Source organism: Perognathus longimembris, chromosome 10 (assembly GCF_023159225.1).
Source record: "Perognathus longimembris pacificus isolate PPM17 chromosome 10, ASM2315922v1, whole genome shotgun sequence".
Lineage (NCBI taxonomy): Eukaryota > Metazoa > Chordata > Mammalia > Rodentia > Heteromyidae > Perognathus > Perognathus longimembris.
The window spans coordinates 58,835,693-58,859,379 of NC_063170.1; the positions used below are offsets into that span (position 1 = coordinate 58,835,693).

The following is a 23,687-nucleotide window of genomic DNA, read 5'->3' on the forward strand; positions in this document are numbered from 1 at the left end:
AAAGAATTACATTCCCATCCTTTCTTTGTGCTGGTCAGTCACCTTGTGAGCTCCTTCCTATGTGTTCTCAGTTCCCTAAAGTTTCATGGATTAGGGCACCTGTGACATCCTCTGCTCATTGTCATTCCTGACTTAAAGACAACTGAATACTCAAAGTAGGGTCCAGTACATAACAGGGACGTAGTAAGTGTTACATTGGGTGCAACACTCAACTTCAAGTTTGTTCACATTTCTCAACTTCTTGCTCTCAGACAGCATCCCTCCATGGTGTTAATTGTGAGGTCTTGGGTTTGTTTTTTTTCTTTGTAGTACTCCGTATCAAAACCAGGGCCTCAAACATGCCACATAATTGCTCTACTCTGGACTTCATTTCTAGCCCCCTCCCTTTAAAACATTACAACAAATTTTAATACCAAATGAATACTAAGTCTTTATGATAATGTCTACATTAATAAAGATCAAAACAAGACTGAGACCTTGTTGATAACAATGAGCAATATTTCCCTAATTAAAATGCTGTCTTCTTGATCCTCAATAAGTGTTTGCTGCCATGCCCTTCCATGATCTACTTTACCTTTCCCAATATCTAGGTACAATAAAAATAAATATGTTTTTTTCTTCCACCATATTTTTCTCCACAAGTCCAGTAAGTTTCTAGACTATCTAAATACTTCTTCCAAAAGATATCTCAAACCCAAACTTCTAAAGCTCAAGAACAGCAACCATCCCTCCCCCCACCCAAAAAAACCCCTACCAAAACCCAAAGATCAAACCAAACCAAGGCAAACAAAACCAGCATGTCTATACTGTCCTACAACTTTATCTGTGGATAGAGGAATCATACTTTCATTCAATTTCACAGTTCACAAAATGTTGTTCTATATTCTTTTCCCTTCCCTCCATCCCTAAAAAAAAAAAAAAAACCCACAACCATTTTCTCGGTTTGTCAGTTCTACTGAAAACGCAAAAAAAGTCCTAGGATTTGGCCAAGTGTCTGTTTGCCTGTTCTAAGATCTGCTCCCTGATTATCATGAATCTCAGGACCAACCAGGAGCTACACATGGAGGGATGGCTTCAGAAGAGCGGTAGTGACGATGCAGAAGACAGCCACACTCCCCACCATGGACAGCCCCCATCAACTGAGACACACATGAAGTCTCAGCTGGTCTCAAGATCCTTTTAAAAACCAGTTTTGTCCAGCCTGCTATTGCTCACAATCCTGAGCTCCGTAAGAGTTTCTGCAAGGCCGTTAATTACTCCTTTGATCTGCAGTTACATTATCTTCAATTAAGCATTAATATATTGTGCATGAACTGACACTCACTGTGTCATGTAAAACAGGGAGGCTCCTGGAATACATCTCCAAAGCTGGCATTCTAAATAGAGCTGTGTAGGCAGCGAAATATTTATTTTCAAATTCGACTGTGTACATTTTCACAATTACTGCTCTCTAAATTTCCTTTGTAATGTCTGACCTGCTGTTCTTAAGTAAAAGACAATCTCTCTTTTGTAGCACTCCAATTGGTAAATGGTGTTTTAAAAAAAAATGAAAGAAAATTTTAAAAAGGTTGGAGACTTGCTGCAGGATGGTGGCTATCTAAGCTTCACAGAGCTGGTGTGTTACTGTAACAAACCTTCACGTGCTCCTCATGGACCACACTGGAGGAGGATTTTGTCTTCATTAGTGACCAGACCCCAAATTCCAGATCAGTTGTAGGTAGAACAACTGTAGCTTTTATTGTACAAAAGATCATTCTCTGATAATGTGGTACATGATACAGTGAAGAAGTAAGAGGCCCAGCTTGTCTTCCTGGTTCCACGTTGCTACTTTTTCTTTCTGTATTTTACAAAATAAGCAGAGCAGGTATTTGTTTATAAAACACTGGCAGAGGAAAGATCCTGGATAAACTCAGAGCCTATATTGTAAATAACACTCAAGTTCCTGAATGAGGTACGTCCTAAACTCCTTCAAGCAGGTGTGGCACTGAAACATGAGCCAATTTCAACACTTACCTGAAAGGCATCCAGGTGACTTTGGTAGAAAACCAGGCCAATGATCTTTAAAGACTTTCCTTTCAAGTGTATTCCTTAACTTGGGCTGATGCAAAAACAGTGTAAGAATAGGAATCCATAAAAACATGCCGTAGATGTACATCCATTCCGAAGTATAAGCATACAGAGAAAGAAGATGAGCTACACATTTGAGCCCCAAGTGAAATCTCCAGTATGACACCAACTTGATTATCCTTTGCCACTCCTCGGCCTTCTAGATGGACTCTCAGGTTTATAGGATCTTCCCTTTGACTCTCACATAGGACATTCAGCTTCCTCCCCATGCTAACATCCCGAACACATTCACCCAAGAGCGAATGCCAAGGCTCCTGACCTATCCCTTGACATCTTCTGCAGAACACAGATGAACCACATTGCTGACATGCATTAGTTCATTCCCATTACCCTAGAAGAAGGCTAGAGAATGAAGTAACGTGGCAAACACAACAAATAAGTCCAAAAAAAACACTAGAAAAAAAAAGATACTGAAATTTGCAGCAGGAAAGAAATGTGGCTGTCACATTGGCAAGTCATCTTCCACCACAGGTGTGCACATAAAGCACTTAGGAAAATTTTTTACACAGGACCATGCTGGGACCTCATCTTGAGACACTCCTTCAGGAGTAGTTCAGGAGCCTGGTGATGATTTAAAAACCGGCTTACAGTACTGGATCTTGAGGACAGTAATAATGCTATTAATTCTGAATGTGCTTTCAGGGTTCAAACACCACTGACCGACAAGTCATCTGTAGATATGAAACTGAGACTTACAGACTAAGTCACTTTGCTGAAATCAGACATGGTTGGGCTCAAAATGCAAATACTGGAAGTAAGTGACATAAGCACATGACTGGGGCTGTACAAATGGGAGACCCCTATGTAAAAGAGGGCCATTATGTCGGGGTTCAGGAGAGCTAGTCTCATCTTAGACACAGTAGACTGATCAGTACAATTAGTAATATACTTTCTGTCATGTGGCAGTAGAAAGTTTCAATGTACTACACTCAGGTATGCTGTGAAGATCTGCTGATGGTTGGAGAAGTGTCTTGAAAGGGTGACTTCCTTGAGCTACAAGCTCAATATACAGCATGTGGTAGGAGCCAATCGCTGCCCTGCCACACAAGACCCTAATAAGCCAAGCTCGGGTGGCTTATGCAGAGGCTGAAACCGAAAGATCAAGGTTCAAAGCCAACGTAGGCATGGAAGTCCCTAAGACTTTTATTTCCAACTAACCAGCAAAAACGTCAGAAGAGGAGCTGTGGTTCAAGTGGTAGAGAACTAGCCTTGAGCAGAAAAGCTCAGGGACAGTGTCCAAGCCCTGAGTTCAAACACTAGGACTGGCACAGAAATACACACACACACACACACACACACACACACACACACACACACAGATCCTAACATTCCATAGCACCTCCAGTGTATCTTCTGCAATGTGTGGATAGATTTTAGATCCAAAAGAAAGAGAGGAGGGAAAAGAGAGTGCTGGGCTGGGTCCTCTTAGCAACTGAGACCACCCCAGCACCACTGTGGGTATACAGCTTGGGCATGCGGTTGGTTCATTCAGGCCACCCGAAGCACAGGTGAGAGAAGCACAAATCAGACCAGACCAGCTTCCTGTGTTTGTATGGACCTTGAGCTAAGAGTTGTTTGTACATTTAAAAATAACTGGGGAAAATTAAATGAAAAAAAAAAAAAGACTGTTTCATGCATGTGAAAACTATATCAAATCCAAACTTCAGGGTCCAGAAACTATTTCTTATTGGATTGTAGCCATGTTCATTCATATATATATATATATATATATATATATATATTGTCTAGGCCTGGTTTTACATGACAACGAGCAGAGCAGTTGCCATGGAGACAGGATGGCCCACAAAACCAAAAATACTCACCATCGGTTCTTTACCCAGAAAGTTTGCTGACCCTTGGTCAGCTAGAGGGACTCTCAAACCCAAATGCCTTTTGTAGATATCAGGGAATGTGCTGAGCGAATACAGCAGGTGAGATAGTTTATATATACAAACTTGAAACTGAGACAATGGCAGGGCAAGGTCAGCTTCATTACCTCGCCACCTTGACAGTAGTACCTTTAAATGTCATCAATCAGTAAGCACCTGGCCTGACTTGCGAGGGCTCATTCTAAATTACAGCACCCGGGCCCCTGACACCAACCAGGGGCTCTCATAGGACTCTGGTGACGTAATATGATAAAGGAGATTTCTCCGTAACACTCTACATGGCACCAAGTTGGAGAATCTCCAAGAAATTTTAATTTCTAGAATGCCACCCCTGTCTATTTAATGTGATTCCACCACGCATTTTTGAAAACTTTGTCTTTTCTGAAGATGCTTGTCACAGGCAGTTGTCCTGTGAAATATAAATTTGAAGCTATTTTTTTTTTCTTTTACCAGCGAGACAGACTAAATCCAGGACGTAGATTTTCCAATTAGACTCTTTTTAAACATCTGTTGGTAGGCTGCATTTAACATTAGTTATTTGAGCAAAGCACAATTTGATTAGACTGTCTGAAACCAAGCCAAAGTCTGCAAAATAATAGCTCAATTAAATTCTGTTTTGCTTTCATTTGTCTTAGATTTCCCTGAGTGTGATACTATTGCAAATGATCAAGTAAACCAATTCCTTTCGAAATGAGAGATTTAGGTATATTTTCTATTCTCCCTCCAAGTATATTTAATAATCGATTCCATCTTTGCTATGCTTCACTGAACTTAATCTTGACACAAAATACATTTCTGTATTTTGCCTTTAGTCTCCCTTAATTTTCTATACTTATGAATTAAAGTTGTGTGCCATTAATATTGCACCTTAAACAGATTAGCAAATTTACAAAGGCAAGCAGAGGGCGTTAGAACAGCGAACCTCGGAACAGGAGTGCTCTGATTTTCACTCCATAGCTGGCGAGATTCATTTAATCGACTTGATGAAAGATTTAGGCAGGACTGAAAATAGATTACTTTAATGGTGTTTACAGCTTGAAATGTTCCTGCAAGATTATAGACCTCAAGCAAGTCCCTTCCACTAGAGCATGATCAACTTCCCTTTCTCTTCAACTTATGTCTTTCACTCATTCATTAATTCACCACTCATTCATTCCCTGATTAATAACTCACTCGTTTAAGAAATATTCACAGGTTTTCTACTCTAGGCTAGGAATGGGGAAGAATGACTTTAGATTTAGGACCAGTTCCTTATGTGTAAAGATTGCCTAACATTGATTCCTATAAATTTTTAGGAAGACATGAACAAAAGGAAGACTTGGATGGACTTCCCAGAATATGGTGGCCAGTAAGGAACACTTCCCCTCTGAAAGAAGTTTTTATTTGTTTCCCTTTTGGCAGTACTAGTGCTGTGCTTGCCAGGCAGGTGCTCTAACTGTTGAACATGTCTCTAGACTTTGTTGGCAATGGTTATTTTGAGATAGGGTCTCACTTTTTGCTGGAGCCTGTACACATGCCTATTTCAGGTTTCTTGTCACCGTTGGGGTGATAGAGGGGTGCCACCACCCCAGCTTCTTTGCTTGAGATACAAGTCTTGTGAACTTTTCTTCCTGGCTGGCCTGGAATTGAGATCCTGCCATTCTCAGCTTTTAAATTAGCTAGGATTCAAGTAGCCACGGGCACTGGGTTCTCAAGCAGTTTTTATACCATGATGAAAAGACCAATTTCTTCTGAGAATTTACTATGCCTCAAGTACTGTACAAATATGTTTTCTTCAGTAGGGGAGGTAACCAGTCAGATTCCCTGGATGACAAATGAAAACACAGAGCAGTTAATTTCTTTTCTGAGATCACACAGGAATAATGGTTATTTGAAAAATTAAACCTACTCATCTTATACCATATGCTATATTATTGGTCTCAATATGGCACTGTCTCCTCTACTATGTTCTGACATGTGAACCTCCAAAATTTTCAACTATCCTGTTAAGTCCTTGTGATGGTCCAGTTTCAAAAAAGAAGTGTGTGGCTCCAATGGACAAATTATGCCTTAGATCTGATTTTAAAGACCCATATGTTTTGGTAAGAATGAAATTTGAGCCGGTGCCAGTGGCTCACACTTATATTCCTAGCTTCTCAGGAGACTGAGATCTGAGGATCACAATTCAAAGCCAGCCTGGGAAGGAAACTCCATGATTGATACTCTTATCTCCTATTTACCAGCAAAGAGCAAGAAGTTGAGCTATGGCTCAAGTGGTAGAGTGCCAGCATTGAGTAGAAAAGCTCAAGAACAGAATCCAGGCCCTAAATTCAAGCCCTAGGACTAGTGTGCATGTACATACATGCTTGCACACATGTACACACGCACACGCACACACACAAATGCAACTTGTTCAGGTTCAAGTATGGGTACTGGGAAAACACAAAGTGCATGTTTAATTTGGGCCAATATTTTAATAATTAACATACAATCTTTCAAGGCTCTCAGGAAAAAAAAAACACAAAACTACAATGATTTCTGCAGTCTGATATTTGACCAGTATAGATCAGGTTGGCAAATGGAAGGAGCATATGCCACCGACTTGCAACTCTGGTGCCCTAGCAAACATGGCTAATCGATCATGACACTCCTGTAGAGCCGCTCCTAGACCCAGACTCCTTTAAGCTGCATCCTTAGGCGGGACTGCTTCATATCTAGACCAAAGTTGGCAGGCATAATGGAACCTCTTTACTCTGTATAATTCTATCCACTTGGGACTATTAATAATTTTGCTTTTAAAATAAACAACAATCCATTTACACTACCCAATAATAAACATACTGCTGTCTTATTCAAAGCAGCTTCGTCAGGTCTGAGCAGAGGCTCTCCCATGGGCACAAAGGGCCCACGTGGCTCCTCCAGCCAGGGAGATGAGAAGGAACCCACTACAGGCAGCAGCAACGGATACCAATGGACAAGCCACAGATAAAACATGGCAAAGGATGGAAAACACACAGTCTATGGCTTTTCCTCTCTTTCTGAGGTAGACCAAGGCACTCTCTTGGAATGAAACTCAGACACCATTTAAATCACCAAGGGTCTTCATTCCCAGCAGCAGGCAATATCTCCAATTCGGAAATCCTGGGACTTTAGTTATCCAATGGACGGAACTCATTCTGGTTCCTTAGAGTAAGAATTAAGATTCCCTGGACTCTTTTCCCATTTTCCCAGTAAGAAGGTTATTGCCTTCTTCCCAGGCTGTCCAGTTTATTGTCAAGCTAGAAACTAGACAAAGGCAGCAGAATTTGGATTTGCTCTGGGAGGTGACAGTGGGCCCCTGAAAGTTCGGAGTAGCAGAACATCGTGGCATTTACAGAAAGGCTGAGGGCCAGGGGTATGATATGTGAGATACGCACAAAAAACCACACAGGAGCTGGGCACCAGAGGCTCACACCTGTATTCTTAGCTCTTCAGGAGGCTGAGATCTGAGCATCATGGTTCAAAGCCAGCCCCGGCAGGAAAGTACCCATGAGACTTTAATTAACCACTCAAAAATCCGAAGTGGCATAGTGGCTCAAGTGGTAGAGTGCTAGCCTTGAGCACAGAGAGGCTCAGTGCCCATGCCCTGAGTTCAAGCCCCACAACTGACAAAAAAAGAAAAACAGAAGAAGAAGTTTCTTTTTTTTTGGTGGGGCGGGGGGGAGGGGGAAGAATGGAAGGGAAGGAAGTTTACTAGTCTTTGCTACGATCCAGGCATGTGGCACTTGAAGAGCTAACGCTAGGATAGAACTAGAGTGGGGAAACAGAGAAAGGAGTGGATGGAAGACAAGAGCGGAAGGAAAATGGCAGATCTGATGAGGAACACAGTGAGGATATAAGCAATTAATAAGTCAACAATGACTCCAAAGCCTCTGACTAATGAGGCCTGAGATAAAAGTAATCTGTCAGATTGCAGATACTGAAATGGATGTGCAGGAAGAGAGAGCCAATGGTAGGTGCTTAAGAGCAACAAAAGCAGGCTCAGGGTCCCATGCACAGAAGCACCAGGAACACAGATGCACTATGGGAAAGACCAAAGGAACAGAACTCAGCAGGAAGAATGGATCTGGGCTTGGAGACTGACCTGAGGAGTGGACACATAATGGCAGGGAACCTTGGGAATAACGAGTTGAAGAGAGAAAACAATTCTCCAAAAAGGCAACTCTGGGGCTGGGAATATGGCCTAGTGGCAAGAGAGCTCGCCTCGTATACATGAAGCCCTGGGTTCGATTCTCCAGCACCACATATCTAGAAAACGGCCAGAAGTGGCACTGTGGCTCAAGTGGCGGAGTGCTAGCCTTGAGCAAAAAGAAGCCAGGGACAGTGCTCAGGCCCTGAGTCCAAGGCCCAGGACTGGCCAAAAAAAAACAAAAAACAAAAAACAAAAAGGCAACTCTGCCAAAGCAACCTAGAGCTACCAGGAGGTCAGACAGGTCAGGTGAGGATGGAGACACAGGCACTGAACTGAGTGACCAAAAAATTCTGGGAAATGAGAAGGAGAAAAAGCAGACTGGGGGAGGCTAGGAGAGAAAGTGGTGGGTTGAAGAAAAAAAAAAATACAAGTTGAATCAGCCAGCAGAATATTCTAGTTCTAAATGCTTGGCAGCCAAAGGAGAGTGGCTAGGAAGGATTGAGTCACCCAAAGGTTCTGAACTACCCATTTAAAATCCACATTTACCAGGAACACCGATAAATGTTGGGCTCTGTCAGCCTGAATGTTTACCCAAGTTAACTCACTGGGATGTAACGAGAAAGGACAAGGGCTGGCGCTCTCTGCCCAAGTATGTCCTGGCAATTGGAAATTCTACTACTTAAGTAGTTACAAGTCTGTGCTTTTGATGGGGGAGCAACGTTAGGAATAGAAGGCCTTCAGAAATGACGGGTATCCAGTCTCTGCAATTTCCCCAGCAATAATTTCACATTCAAACAATTCCAACAGCAAGGCAGCTGAAGTCCACCAAAAGTTCAAAATGGGATATGTTCTCTTTAAAATTTTGAGAGCGACTAAATATGACAACCATCTGATGTATGAAAATTATTCACAACCAAAAACAGACAGTCTGGAAATAGCCGGGATGACTTCATTTAGACAGAATTACCCAAATCTGTTTCTAATATACACAGTACACATAATAAATTTTTACAATATGACAAGGAAAACAAACTTAATAAAAGTTCCCGATCTTTTGTTACACAAGCTTGCTATATCCATGCTATGTTTATAATAGTTTGCTCATGATATCACAGCTAAGTAACAAAGGCCCAAGCAATACAAAAACAGTTACTAGGCATGACATCAGCTCACAACTACCGTAATTACATCGAAACACAAATTTCCCATACTGTACATTTTTCCAAAGTGCTTCTCAATTTCAACGGCTGCCTTTAGACAATTACTTGCAGAATAGTCTGCAAGCCTTTGAGCATGACCCATCTTTCTGCTCTTTCCCCAGCGTCGTTTCCCTTTAGAAAGTGAATATTTCAATTACAAGCATTGCTTTTCATACATGTCCATAAACATAGGTCCACATGAGGATCGGTGTGGTCTGGTGATTCGGAGGGTGAGGAGCCTTTAGACACCAGCAGTTCTGAATCTGTTCCTCAGCCTGGCCCCGTCTATGGGGCCCAGGCAGTAGCACAGTGAGGAACCACAGAGTAATAGATTAAGAGCAGATTCTTGAGCCAGACTGTGTGTGTGTTGGGGGGGGGGGGCAGGAATCTTCCTTCTGACACTTACCAGCTGCATGGTCACTGGCAAGTGAGCTTCTAGGCTATACTTTCTTCCTCTGTAAAATTGGAAGGATAATAAAACCTATACCGAGTGAATGCGGACGGAGCACACCTTTGCTGCCAGATAATTAGGAAGAGATGGTAGGAAGATAACACAATCCACACCTAGTCCTAACAACTTAGCAGGAGGCTAGGCATTGGTGGTTTATGCCTGTCATCTTAGCTACTTCAAGAAGCTGAGATCTAAGGATCCCAGCTGGAAGCAAGCCCAGGCACAAAAATCTGAGATATTCTTTTGTTGTTGTTGTTTTGTTTTATTTTATTTTATGTGTCCGTCACGGTGCTTGAACTCAGGGCCTGGAGCTCAGAGAGCTTTTTCACTCAAGGCTAGAGCTCTATCACTTTGAGCCACAGCACCACTTCTGGGATATTCTTATCTCCAATTAACCAGCAAAAAGTCAGAAATGGAGGTTTGACTCAAGTGGTAGAGTGACAGCCTTAAGCAAAACAGTAAGCAAGAGCTAAGGCCCTGAGTTCAAGCCCCAGTACTGGCAACACAAGAAAAGTTAGCTGGAAAAATTAATAATAGTAATAATAATAACAATAATAATGATTATGCAATGAATAAACTGGAGTTTTGGCTCAAGTGGTAGACCATTTTCCTAGAAAGCCCACAGCTCTGAGTTCAGTCCTAAGTACCTATAAATAATAATAATAACAATAATAATAATAATAATAATAATGACGATGATAGTAACAACAACAATAGAATTTACTTGATATTGCATAGTATTGGTTCCTTAGAGGGTACTACAAAAGTGCTCAATATTTCATATTGGAAAGAAAAATGACCTTTCAGGGACTCAGATGCCCACCTGAAAACGTGGCTTAAATATACTCACATCAGGGAAGAATTCACATAATCTCCATCGAGTAAGATTCCATGAATAAAGTTTAGATAAGTGAATAAGGCAACTAAATCCTGACAAGTTCCAAAAGTGAATAAAATGTGTATATACACACACACACACACACACACACACACACACATATATATCTTGCAGCGATAGAAACAGTCTTCCTCCTACTCCAATGGGTGCCTTTCACGTTCCTGCAGCTAATGCTGGTAAATATCTCCAACCCAAATAAAACAACCAGTGTAAGGGGAAAAGGTATCTCACCTTGTGATTTTACAAGTGTGTTTCTCTCCAGATAAAACTTTGTGAGCCCATCCCATAGGCATGACCTCTGCCTCACTATGTTTCGAGGTCAGCTGGCTTTCCTGACTGGGCATGGTGCCAGGCGGGTGGGACTACCCCCATTGTCACTTCTGGTTGGTAGGGTTGCACCAAAAGCTGTTATTCTAGGCTGCAGGAAATTTTCTAACCACTGGACAGGCTCCAGTGCTGCGTGCTAATGAGTTTCAGATTGGAGGAGTTCACTGTGCATGTGTCAGGAAAGTGCCATGGTTTACAGGGAAGGGGAGGGGGGGTCAGGGAAGAAAAGACACACAGAAAAGGAAGAAAAAAAAACCAGTAGTTAGCAAGTGCTGGCTACTCAAATTGACAGGGAATGTGACCTCTGCACTTCATCAGAAATTCCTGCAGACTTACAAAATAGAGGAGTTTGCTTTTATCACACAGTGTGAGACTCACATGGAAAAATGGAAAACACTACATCACTTGACCTTGGCGTGCCCCCTTTCAACCACAGACGAATATTGTGTACAAAAATCCTAAATCAACTTAAGATGTTCCAAAAAGAAAAGAGAGAGAGAGAGAGAGAGAGAGAGAGAGAGAAGAAAAAAATACAGCTTTAATTTTCTGCATTAGACTTGATGATTACTATTTTGGTTCTTGAGATTCTGCTTCGAAGGATCACACAGGAAACAGACTCGTAATTCCAGGAATGGTATGTTAGTACTCTGGTGGGCTCCCAAGGGTGGGCTCCTTGGGGTGGGCTTTTCCTGATCTAAATTCCCCTCCTCTTGGAGAAAAATGAGCAAGCCTGGCATATGCAGGTCAGAAAGTCACCCAACGCTGCATCATGATTATTTGCTTTCATTAACAGAACGTTAATAGCAATTTTAAACAACGGAGGGAAATGCGCTAGCCATCTTTGCCGGGTGATTCATTTCTATGGAGGAACCAAGAGGTTGTTTCTCCCAGCAAGGAAGACTTGATAGGGAGATTTCTCACTGAGCTGTCATTGCTTACCAGAGAGGAATCTGTCTCCACTATTATTTCTTTATGAAGAATTCCTGCTTAGAAGAGTCTCACACTGAACTTAGAGTAATGGGATTATAGCTCACTTTTTATTTATTCAGTTATGTATTTCTGCTACATGTAGTACCGGGGACTAAAAAATAAAAAAATAAAAATCCAATCCTTTCACATCCTCCAACTGTCATCAACATTTTTTTAGACGATGTCAATAAAATGGATTGCTTACAGTTCCGAATTCTGTTCTGCACATGGAAACAATATCATTTATTTTAAAGTATTTTCAATAAGGGCGGAAGGAGAAACAGAATCTCAGGAAACCTCTCCAACAGGCGGGGTGCGGATGAGGCAAAATAAATAGCTTAAATAATAGAGGATGCTGGAAACTTTGACAAAAATGCCCAATAGGTAAACCCCCCAACCTTACTACTGTGCTGACGGACGCAGCCTCCTGTCAGATAGGAATGGTGTTTCAGGAACATTAATACGTTCATTAAATTCTCACCGCACTTAAAATATTCTATACTCTGGCACAGAGGCATCTTGACAGCTTTGTTGTAATCATATATGTGAGGCCCCAGACGACACAGTGGCGGAGAAGCCTCATACCTACAACCAATCTGTTGCTTTTACAAGTTTAATCTCGGTATTAAGGAGCTGATGGTGGACCCACGTGGAGATGGCATCTTCAACTCAGCTGTGTATCATAGAAGCCACTATGGGTGGTGACACGCTCCCATGATGCTTAGCAACCGTACATGGCTCCAACCACCTAATCCATAATACTACAAAATACAACTCAAGTTCTTTTTTTACCGCACCCCCCCCCCCGCCTCCTTCCTTTCTGGAAGCACAAGTGGATGACCAGCAAGGGTCCAACAGTGTTATTCCTAATTACCTTTTTTTTCACTCTTGATCCTGTGGCTCTCATAATTAGTTACCTGGGGCTGCAATCCAATTTGAAGTGATGACAAGAAAGTGATCCATGAAAAAGTAATAAGTTAAATCCAATTTCAGCCTTCCTCTAATTAAATGCGCATGGAACTAATGACGCCAACCCCAGCATTTCGGTGATAATGGTAATTAGCGAGGTGGGAGTCACTCTCTTTTTCAACACTGGAGGTGTAAACCACAAGGTAAAATGGTAGGAACACTCTTAATTACATGTGTCATTTTGTCAGCAATTTACACATTTTTGACCAGTCAAGTATGTTTTTCCCCCTGTCCCCCTCCACCTCTGTGCCCCAATAATGATTATAACACACTCTGCCATGTTGTAACACAGGCTCCTAAGAGCCCCTCAGACTTTGAGGGGAGGTATAACTGTCCTTTGCTGTGGCTTGTTGTTCTCAGAGAAAACACACACACACACACACACACACACACACACACACACACGACTACCATTAGGATAATGACACAAATCAAAGCCCTCTAATTCTGTATATGTACAGTGGAATTACCTTTTGTTGGTCAAGCTTTTGTTGTTTGTTTCCAAGCTGGAAGCCTAATACTTTGCTTATTTATGGGAAGGATTGTCTTCTGTAGGGTCTAGGTGAATACCCATGGAAGGACAGGCAATCACTGTCTTCTGTGTGGATGTGGACGGTTCGTGGTGTGCAGCACCTGGCTTGTCATCCTGTGGTTGTGACAAGCAGTGGACCCTGTGGCACCTCCCTGGCCCTTGCTGTGTTTCCTTCTCCTTAATCAGAAGCTGACTGAAAGACAATGCCCACCTCATAGCGACGCTGTCAGACTGGCAACCGCATTAAGCACCAATGAACATTTGTCATCTACCACACTTGGTGTGCGGTGCTGCAGACAGGGCTACAAATAAAACCGTAGTGTCACATTGCATTTTTACACTTAAATACATGGATGCAAGGGGGTCCATGGAATTAAATGTCCACTCTAGGAAACCTCTGTGACTGGGGATTCTCAATAAAATGAAAACACTCAGGCACAGAGTGGAACAGTGTCCTGAGCAACCTGAAACACAAGTCATCCCAGAGGTAGCTGAAGGAGACATAGCAAAGCTAAGCTAACTTGCATCACAACTCACCTCAAGCAAAGAAAAAAATACAGTCTTTTTAGGAAGAAAAAAAAGAAAACATCCTAAACTTGGAGTAGAAATCTGGACTTTTAAAGGTTCCTGAAATCTATAAAATTAAGTGTAACATTTCTTCATGTGTTGAGTGTTCACATGCATGGTTTGGGGGGGGCGGGTGGAGCACTGGGGTCTCTATCAAACTTTTAATAGTGGGTATAATCTCAAAGACTTAGTAAGCATTTTTAAAAGCCATCATTTCTTGTTTTTTCCTTTCTTCTTTTGTTTATTTATTTTTTATTTTGACAGTATAAGGCCTGAATTTAAGGCTTTAGCCTTTTCTTTTCTTTTTTTTTTTTTGGCCAGTCCTGGGCCTTGGACTCAGGGCCTGAGCACTGTCCCTGGCTTCTTCCCGCTCAAGGCTAGCACTCTGCCACTTGAGCCACAGCGCCGCTTCTGGCCGTTTTCTGTATATGTGGTGCTGGGGAATCGAACCTAGGGCCTCGTGTATCCGAGGCAGGCACTCTTGCCACTAGGCCATATCCCCAGCCCCATGGCTTTAGCCTTTTCATCTAAGGTTGGTGCTCTTCTCTTTGCACCACACCTCCACTTCTGGCTTTTTAATGGTTACTTTGAGATACAAGTCAGGCCGACTTCCATGCTGGCTTCAAACAGTGATCCTCAGATCTCAGCCTCCTAAAGTAGCTAGGACTACAAGTATGAGCCACTGGCACCTGACTACTTTATTTGTCTTTATCCAGGCTTATTTTTAGGGCTTTAAGGTATCCAAAAATATGAGGCAACACTGACACCCTAAAAAGGACCCAAACACTTTCTATTCACTTTAAAGGCCAGTCCCAGTTGTACATGAACTAGAGATATTAAAGGAAAAGTCTCCTCCCTCTCCTGCATTATCTACCTTACTAATTCATGCATACTGATATATTTTCTTAAGGGTATTTCAAAACCATTTCTATTTCGCATCTCCAATATAAAACTGTAGTTTCCTTGAAAGCTTTCCTCAGAGTGAGCAATTTATTCTTTAGTGACTAACGTGGAAATGATACAAGGTACTGAAATTGCATGTGGCATTAATGCAATGCAAAAAGGCTTCCTGGGCTAGGAATGTGGCTTAGTGGTAGTGTGCTTGCCTAGCATGCATGAAGCCCTGGATTCGATTCCTCAGTACCACATGAACAGAAAAAGCCAGAAGTGGCACTGTGGCTCAAGTGGTAGAGTGCTAGGCTCGAGCAAAAGAAGCTCAGGGACGGTACCCAGGTCCTGAGTTCAAGCCCTAGGACTGGGCAAAAGAAAAGGCTTCCTAAAGCATGTTTTCTATAATAGCAAATAAAAATGCCAATAAAAAGAAAACAAGCAACAATAACAAGAAGAAACACCTGTTGGTTCTTGCATTTGAACCTCCACTCTCTGAGGCAGAAGTCCTCATTATAATGATCCATTTCCAAGTGGAGCAGCAGAGGCTGGTCCACCAGCGGCTTTCACTATATCCTTGCCAAAGCAATGGTCTCCTGAGCCAGGGTCTCACACATGACATAACTTTGGAAGGAAGGGAATAAGCAGGAGGGAAAACAATCAGACCACTGGCTTCAGGTTCACATTCTTTATAGACGGCCTGAAACGTGTGGTCAGCTCTCCACTGAATGTCACACACAAGGTTTACTTTCTTTCCTAACTTTCAAGCAGCCAGAATACACATGTACTTTTACTTTCTTAGGAGAAAATGTGTCATTTGATTTCTTTCCAGTTTATCTACTCGTGCCAGCAACTAAAATGCTTAAAGAACCAAAATGAATTACTACCCAGAAACAGCGGTCAAAGTTCCAAACCCTGATCAATAAAATCGCTCCTCTACTCACAAATGAATCTTTCGCCAGTAAACTTGCACATTTTCGGGGTTATGAGCGCACCTGCGCTGTTAAGCATTTATTTTACTTATTTAAGCAATCTTCAGAAGTATATAAATATTTATAAAAGAGAGCCTACTATTTTTATCCATCTATAATTTTTTTCGAGTGAAATCTTGTTAAGTCTTTTATAACTCGTAAGCATCCTGAAGGTAAGGTTTATGTCCTCAACAGCGAGTGTAAAGCCAGTACCAGCCCAAAAGCCTTGCACATTGTAACAGCATAAAAGGGCTCACCCAATTGTACTGAACCGCATTGCTTTGCCTCTTTCTGATTCAGAATTTTGCAAGGGACTACTTTTCAATTTGCATTTGTACCATTCATAAGAAAAAACTTTGCAGAGTACATTAATAGACTAAGTAAAAAGGCAATTTCGGCTACTAAGCAGAACATTTTTTTCAAGTATTTGGGAAAGCAGTATCTACAGTCAACGCAAGGCCTTCTTCATTTATGAACCACAAAGTCACCCAAGACTACAACCAGCTAAGATTTGGTTCAGTGTATGGACGTGCATGGGGTGTTGTTCCTCTCTTCTTTGCCTTCTTCTCGCCAAAATTAGTCCAGTTGGTGAGGTTTGACTGCCACTCGCGATCTGTGTCGAGTAACCATTTATCTAGCCTCCTCTATCTTTCCATTTTCTTTTGTTTGTATCATCAGCCTGAGAAACTGAGAAAAGCTGCTAAACCTGAGGCAGGGAAGTGTAAAATATGCTTAAAATACGAGCCACAGAATATTTGGGGATTTAAGTTTCTTTTTTTTTTTTTTCCTTCTCATCCTTCCTTTTATCTTCTTCTCCTTCTCCTCCTTCTTGCTATCAGCAGATCAAATTGTTCTTCCCTGTCTTGCCTTCCTCTATGCAGAAGATCTGAAATTTGCTAAAATAGATCTCTGAGTATAGTTATAAAGGGGAGAAGATCAGAGAGGAAAACGCTTCAGCTTTGCTCTAGGATTTCCTTTTCATTTCCAAGCCACTTGACTGAGATGCTGAGAGAGGACGGCGTGGCAGGACACACCGAACTGTGAAGGTTATTCCTCAGTCAATCACCAAGTCTACACACACATTTTTACATCAAGGTACGATGTACCATGTGGCCTGACTTGGTTACTTCTCCTTTCTGCTTTTGGGAGGCCACCCCAACTAATAAAGCTTCCTGAATTTGCATGATCCTACAATGAGCAATAGCTGCTCTCTCCTTTCCTTTCCTGCCTTCCCTTCCATATCCTCTTCTCTCTCTCTCTCTCTCTCTCTCTCTCTCTCTCTCTCTCTCTTTCCTTTTTTCTTTCTCTCCCTTGCCCTCTCATATCAACCAACTTTCTTCCTCATCCAACTCTAAACTCTGGCCTGAACTTTCTGCTTACCATTTAAGGGCCAGGAAGAATCTCAAGATTTCCTCTTTTGCAAAAACTAACATTCAGATTTGCCCCTCCTTCTTCCTCCACTTTTTATACAGACTCAAGTGCTCAGCAGGAAGCAAGAGGCGGCTTGTACACTGCCCTTGCCAGAAAACATGGAGCTCTCTTGCCTCCAACTCTTCTTGCATGATGGCTAAAATCCTCTAACAGGCAAGAAGAAGCAGAGCCCTTCAAAGGCGATCCCTTGAAACTTTACTTTGTATATTTAGCTCTAAAGGAACTTCGCTCATCTTGGAAAAGAAGCTACCTAAACATGCCATATGTTTTTTTAAAAAGCAAGTATGAGGGAAAATAAGTCTAGTACAAAAAAAAATCACAAATGATATTCAATACCGAAAGCAATATGATCAGACAGATTGTGTATGTGTGTATTTTTTTTCAATTTCGAACCAAAGCTCTACTATGTGTAAGATTCTTCTCCCTAATAATACATTGTCATATTTTCCAATGCACTTGAGGTCTGATCATTTCAACAGGACTCCTTGTATTCTTTTTTAAGGCTGTGAGAGTTCCAAGAGGGAAGTGAAAAGAATGGACAGTCATTTGAATCTCTGAGTGACAGGCTGGGCTGGCTCCCTGTATACATTAATAAATTAGAATTTTAATTGCGTCTCTGTCTGCAGGAGATGCCCCAGTACTTTAATATGTACCAACAATTGGCTATGTTATGGAATCTGCGATGTGGCCTCCACTGCTGACCTCCGAAGCACAATTCCCAGTCTGAGTACGGAAACTGTTCGGTTTGATCCTCTCAACTTATTTGAATCCTGACAAATAAGCTCACAGCTGAAAGGTCACTCCAGTCACATTTCATCCTCCAGTGCTGTTCTTAAGACATCTGCACAACAAAGCACTGCTTACAGCACCTGACACAGGTCCTTCCACGGTATTCTACCTCATTAAAACTGTCCCCTGTGCTCACTCACACGTGTGCAGGAAGGTGGCCTGCTGCTGATGGTTTACCAAACAACTGTTTAGGGAAGTGTCTGTGAACAACACACATTATTGTTTACCTTCTAACAAAATGTCACTAGGGTGCTGAACTCTTCTCTGCAACAAGGATGAGGAGAGTAATCTCCCTACTAAAAATGGTTGTCCAAAGTCACTTTGATCTTTGCAGAAGGGTCTGGAAATTAGGATTAGGTCATCGCAACTTGTGAGATGCCAAGAGAAGTTTGAATTTAGGTTGGCCTCGTGATTAAGTTAGTTGGTACCATGTTCTACTCATCTGTTATAAGTCAGATTCTATTCCAAAATTTTTAGGGTAAGGCATGCCACTACAACCTGAGTCATACTTCTACTTCTAGCTTTTTGTTAGTTAGTTGGAGATCAAAGTCTTGGGGGATGTTTGTGTGGGGGCTGGCTTTGAACTGAGATCCTCAGATCAACTTTTTGAGTACATAGGATTATAGGTATGAACCACTGGCTCCTGGCTGAAAGCATTTTTAAAAAATTGGGGTGGGGCAGTCCTAGAGCTTGAATTCAGAGTCTGAGCACTGTCCCTGAGCTTCTTTTGCTCAAGGCTAGTGCTCTACCACTTGGGCCACAACACCACTTCTGGCCTTTTCTGTTTATGTGGTACTGAAGAATTAAATCCAGGGCTTCATGCATCCTAGGAAAGCACTCTACCACTAAGCCACATTCTTAGCTACTGTAAGTATTCTTAACTATTACCTGCAAATGCCCTATATTGAATGTGAACATTCATTCCCACATATGCCTGAGTCAAGTTTCTTTGAAATTCCGATTGCAATTTTCTTTTTGAAGTAAAAAATCCAAATGAGATTTTTTGTTAGGGGTTTAGGGGGCACTGAGCTCTGAACTCAGGGCTTCATGATTATCAGCCATTCTACCATGTAAGCCATACCCCTAGCCTTCAAATTAGCTTTTTCAACTCTACTCACCCCTTGGTCTTAATGAGTCTGAAATAAGAAGTTGCTAAACCTATTTTTAATTATCTTGACATAAATATGGATCCTCATTTTAAATAAGTGATTCAGCAACATTCTATAAACATTCACTGAAGAAGGGTTATGTCCTGTTATATTCATTACTACTGGTAGTATTGCTACAGTAATGAATAACTAGAATACTAGCATTACTAGAACACCAGTATTCTAATTACTAGTAGTAATGACTATAATATGAATGCTCAATACTACTGACATTTTGGGCTGCTAGATCCTGCTGCAGGCTGCAGAAGTTTCCTCTATACTATTAAGCAGCATCTGTGGTCCTGTACACACGAGGGGCCCCTATCCTCTCAGCCCCTAAACCTGGTTCTGACCATTTAAAATAATGTGTAGGAAAGAGAACTCTTACACTGCTGGTGGCAGTATAAATTAGTACAGTCACTAGGGACAGCAATATGGAGGACCCTTTATAATCTAAACAACAGCCAGGCACCAGTGGCTCATCTGTAATCCTAGCTATTCAAGAGGTTGAGATTTGAGGATCATGGTTCCAAGCCAACCTGAGAGGAAAGTCCGTGAGATTCTTATCTCTAATTAACCATCAAAAAGATAGCAGTAGAGTGGTAGAGTGCTATCCTTGAGCATAAAAGCTTAGTGACAGTGCTCAAGCTCAGAGTTCAAGCCCCAGGACTCTCTCTCTCTCTCTCTCTCTCTCTCCACAAACCTAAATATAAATTGCCACATGACTCAACCATCTTATTCCTGGGTGTATGTTCCAAGGGAAAGAAAATCTTTGTGCGAGATACCCTTATACCCATACTTCTGCAGTAATACAAGATGAGAAGGGTGGGAAGGAAAAAGAAGGAAGGATACGTGCTATATACCCACATATGAAACAATCACATGAAACCTCATTATTGCAGAGAATTAATATGTTAATAGAAAATGTCTCCAGAAACTGCTCAATGGGCCTCTGGGAGTCAGAACTATCTTCCCTTGAGGACAATGGCCCTAAAGTACCTGTGTAGCTGCCTCTGTTCTTAGTCCCACCATGAGAGGGCACGACTGAAGTCCTATGAACTTTTTCCTTTGGTAACCTACATTGTGTATTAAGCAACCCAGCCCTTGCAACTCCTCATCCTTCTGTTATGACTCATGATTAGTCAATCATCTTATTCCCAACAAGGAGCCTTTTGGTTAAATAGATATCTCCCCCCGCACCCCCCCACCTGCACATGTCATACTCTGCTGATGAAATAAAAATGCATGGTTGCAGAAGATTTTGTTACATGATTGGCAATTCTCAACACAGCCAGCTTCGGAATGGCTTATTGGCTATTGCAAGGGGGTCTAATGACCATTACCATAAGAGAACAGAATTCCTACCTGAAGAGCTGGCTGTTTGTCATTCCTCTTGGGAGATTTTAATCCACTAACTTGCTGCTGCTGCTGCTGCTGCTGCTGTTGCTGTTGCTGTTGTTGCTGTTGCTGCTGCTGTTGTTGTTGCTGCTGCTGCTGCTGCTGCTGCTGCTGCTGAAGGAGGAGCTGCCTGGCCACCTGCAGGGCCTGAAGGAAACAATGCCGTTACCACACAGGACAGGGGGGACTCCCTCCCTGGAAAGGATTCCAGGAAGTACAAACGTCAGGGCTGGCCCTGACGGTCCCATTTCCAAGCAAAGGGAACCGAAAACAAACCTTCCCACCAGTCTAAGTTGTAAAATCTTCCCAAACTTGTTTACATTTCCTTTGATTTGGTCACTTTGATCCACAGATCCTTCCACACAGTAGGCCATGGTGAGCAGACGCTATGTTTCTATCAGAAATCTGCCATAGGAATGGGTCAGTATGTTGAAGATGGGAGGCAGAAAGCAGCCACGAGTGGGCAAGGCAGGTGAGGTGTACCTAGAAACTTAAAAGTACAAGCTGTGCCAATCCGACCAGTAGTCGTCTGAAAACAAAACTGCTTATGTCTAATCAACCCTTTCCAGCATACAAAATGAATGCTTTTATTTAAAGACAGAAACTACAGAGGAGAGGGGGAATGTGAGCGAGGGATATGGCGAAAGAAAACCAAAGAAGCTCTTCAAAGCATTACACATATGATGAGCAACCTCTTTCAAGAAGAGAAAGGAGTGTGATCAATAGAGATGATGGCCTCATAAAAATACTCAGCCCAACCATTAAGGATAGGAACAATGGCAGGTACCCCTTTCCAAAAAGCAACAGCAGGATCAGCAATAGAAAACTGCAGTTGTGCCAATGCAGTGTGAGAAATTCACAGACAAAGTTAGGTTTCTCTTCAGTTCAGCTGAGAACCCAGAAGGCATACTGGGAAGAGACGCTGAGAATATACACTAGCTGATGTCTGCAGAGTGCAGAGACAACATGAGATTTCTTAGAGAGTCTAATGGTTTCTATATAGCAACCAGGGATTTGTGTCTCAACAGAGGGCACAGAGATGTGGTCAATGCTTAAAAAAAAAATGCAATACCACAGGCTTCAAATGAGCACAAAAGGACTGACCATGGCGGTGTGGGAGTGAAGAAAGGTCAGATGGCCAGGAGGTCCCTGTGAATAGAACTCAGGAGAAAGGACAAGTAGAGCGGTCATCTGAGGCAGGATAGATAAGGGGGAATGAGGCATGGTAAACAGCTGCCAGGAATTAAAAAACAAAACAAAACAAAAAAATGGAAGCTTAAAACAAATACAGGAGATATTCATCCATCTACTTCCCTTAAGACTAAGGGATCAAAATCATTTTAGGGGAAAATGATGCAGGATAAATTAGGGAAAATGAAGCCTGGTAAAGGCAACTCAGGAACAAGGTATTCAGAAACATCTTTAGCTCAAGAATTAGCATGTATTTGGTGGCAGGATGGTACATAAGAGGCAGGAACTAAGAAGGTATAACAACACCAATTGAGTGCAAAGATAAATCCCCATCTTTGCATCACTTTAAGTCAAACCCCCTGCCTTTATCTTATAATATCCCTGGATGTCAGAGCGCTCTGCGTCTGTCTCCCTGCGAGAGCAACTCTGCTAGCCTATGCCCCTGCCTTTCTGCTCGTCTGTTTGTCTGCTTGCCTACTTACTTCCTTACTCAGTATAGCTCTGCCAAGTTTTCTTGCCATGATGACTTGTCCAGGAATCCTTATTCTGAGATTAAAGCCAAAGACCTCCTTTAGAGGGAAACTTTACAGATTTCGCCTGCATCCAGTGACAGACACCTAGAGATACTGACGGAACTGTTCTTCCTGAAGGCAGCTCGCTAAACAAGCCTCTAAGGACACTGAAAACTATTTTTTTGCTGTTTGTTTTTTTCTTTTGGGTGGTAGTAGGGTTTGATCTCCAGGTCACACACTTCCTAGGCAGGTGCTCTACCACCTGAACTCTATCTCCAGCTCCCCCCCCCCACCCTTTTTTTGCTTTTTTTTGTTTTGTTTGTTTTTTGGATAGAATATTACATTTTGTCCAGAGGCAGCCAGGACTGCATTCCTCCTATTAGTACCCGTGGAGTCGTGATTACAGATGTACACCACTATACCTTGACTAAATCTCCGTAAGGATGAAAGGCATCTCTGGGTGTCAGAAACACAAAAGGGAGCAAAGGTAGCCCCTGTTTCTACTGCATCTGCCCCTCTTGTCCCAGGGAGGCCTCCTGCTCTTGGACTCATCCCAACCAGCTCTTCCGATGTAGGCTAGCTCCGCTGGGAAGGGAGAGGCGCATTTCACAAAGCCTGCCTGGAAGAGCGGCGGCGTGAGAGGGCCGGCTGCAAGGCAATGCGCCTGGGAGTACTGCCTGAGACTCCAGCCGGCTGTCTCACTGGAGGATTCACCATCGCTGGACTCCGGGTTTCCTTGTCTCCTTGGAGACGCTCAGTACATGCGTAGGTGGAAAAGTGGGCAGAAGGAAGATTTCATTTATATCATCTAAGAAAAATAGTCCCCCCCATGCAAGGTGCCCACAAGAGCAAACGCCTCTCCTGCTATGCATGCTCCCTGAAGGAGTTCACATGAAGCTTTACAGCTTCATCTCTATGGTAAGGAGGACTTGTCACAGTGCTCCAGGTAAGTGATCAGCCGAGGAGGCTCCAGCTGTGATCTGGAAAGGCCGACAGTAAGAGCGTGGCTGTCAGGGGGAAAGAGAGTACAGAGGAAAACATGGTAGAGAAGACAAGGGTTACACACAGTGTGTATATGTGTGTGTACAAGCATGCACGTGTGCTGGTACTGGAGCTTAAACTCAGGGCCTTAGGATCTCACTTGGCTTTTTTGCTCAAAGCTGGTATTCTACCACTTGAGCTGCACCCCCCACTTTCAGCTTTTTACTGGTTAATTAGCGATCTAAGTGCATGTCTCAAATTTGTGTGACTGGCCTGGCTTTGAACCACGATCTTCAGATC

General features: G+C 42.4%; 1 protein-coding gene across 3 annotated transcripts in view; it reads right to left on the minus strand.

Annotated features, from left to right (window-relative positions):
* The window catches only part of Foxp1 (forkhead box P1), a 153,854-nt gene extending 133,004 nt beyond the window's left edge, over window positions 1-20,850 (minus strand). For 2 of the 3 annotated variants that reach the window (XM_048356151.1, XM_048356152.1), the window contains exon 1: window positions 20,671-20,844. The gene's annotated coding sequence lies outside the window, so the exon portion shown is untranslated. Of the gene's footprint in view, window positions 1-20,670 lie in introns of all 3 variants that reach the window. The other variant, XM_048356153.1, reaches the window with a different exon arrangement.
* Window positions 20,851-23,687: the final 2,837 nt, after the last annotated feature.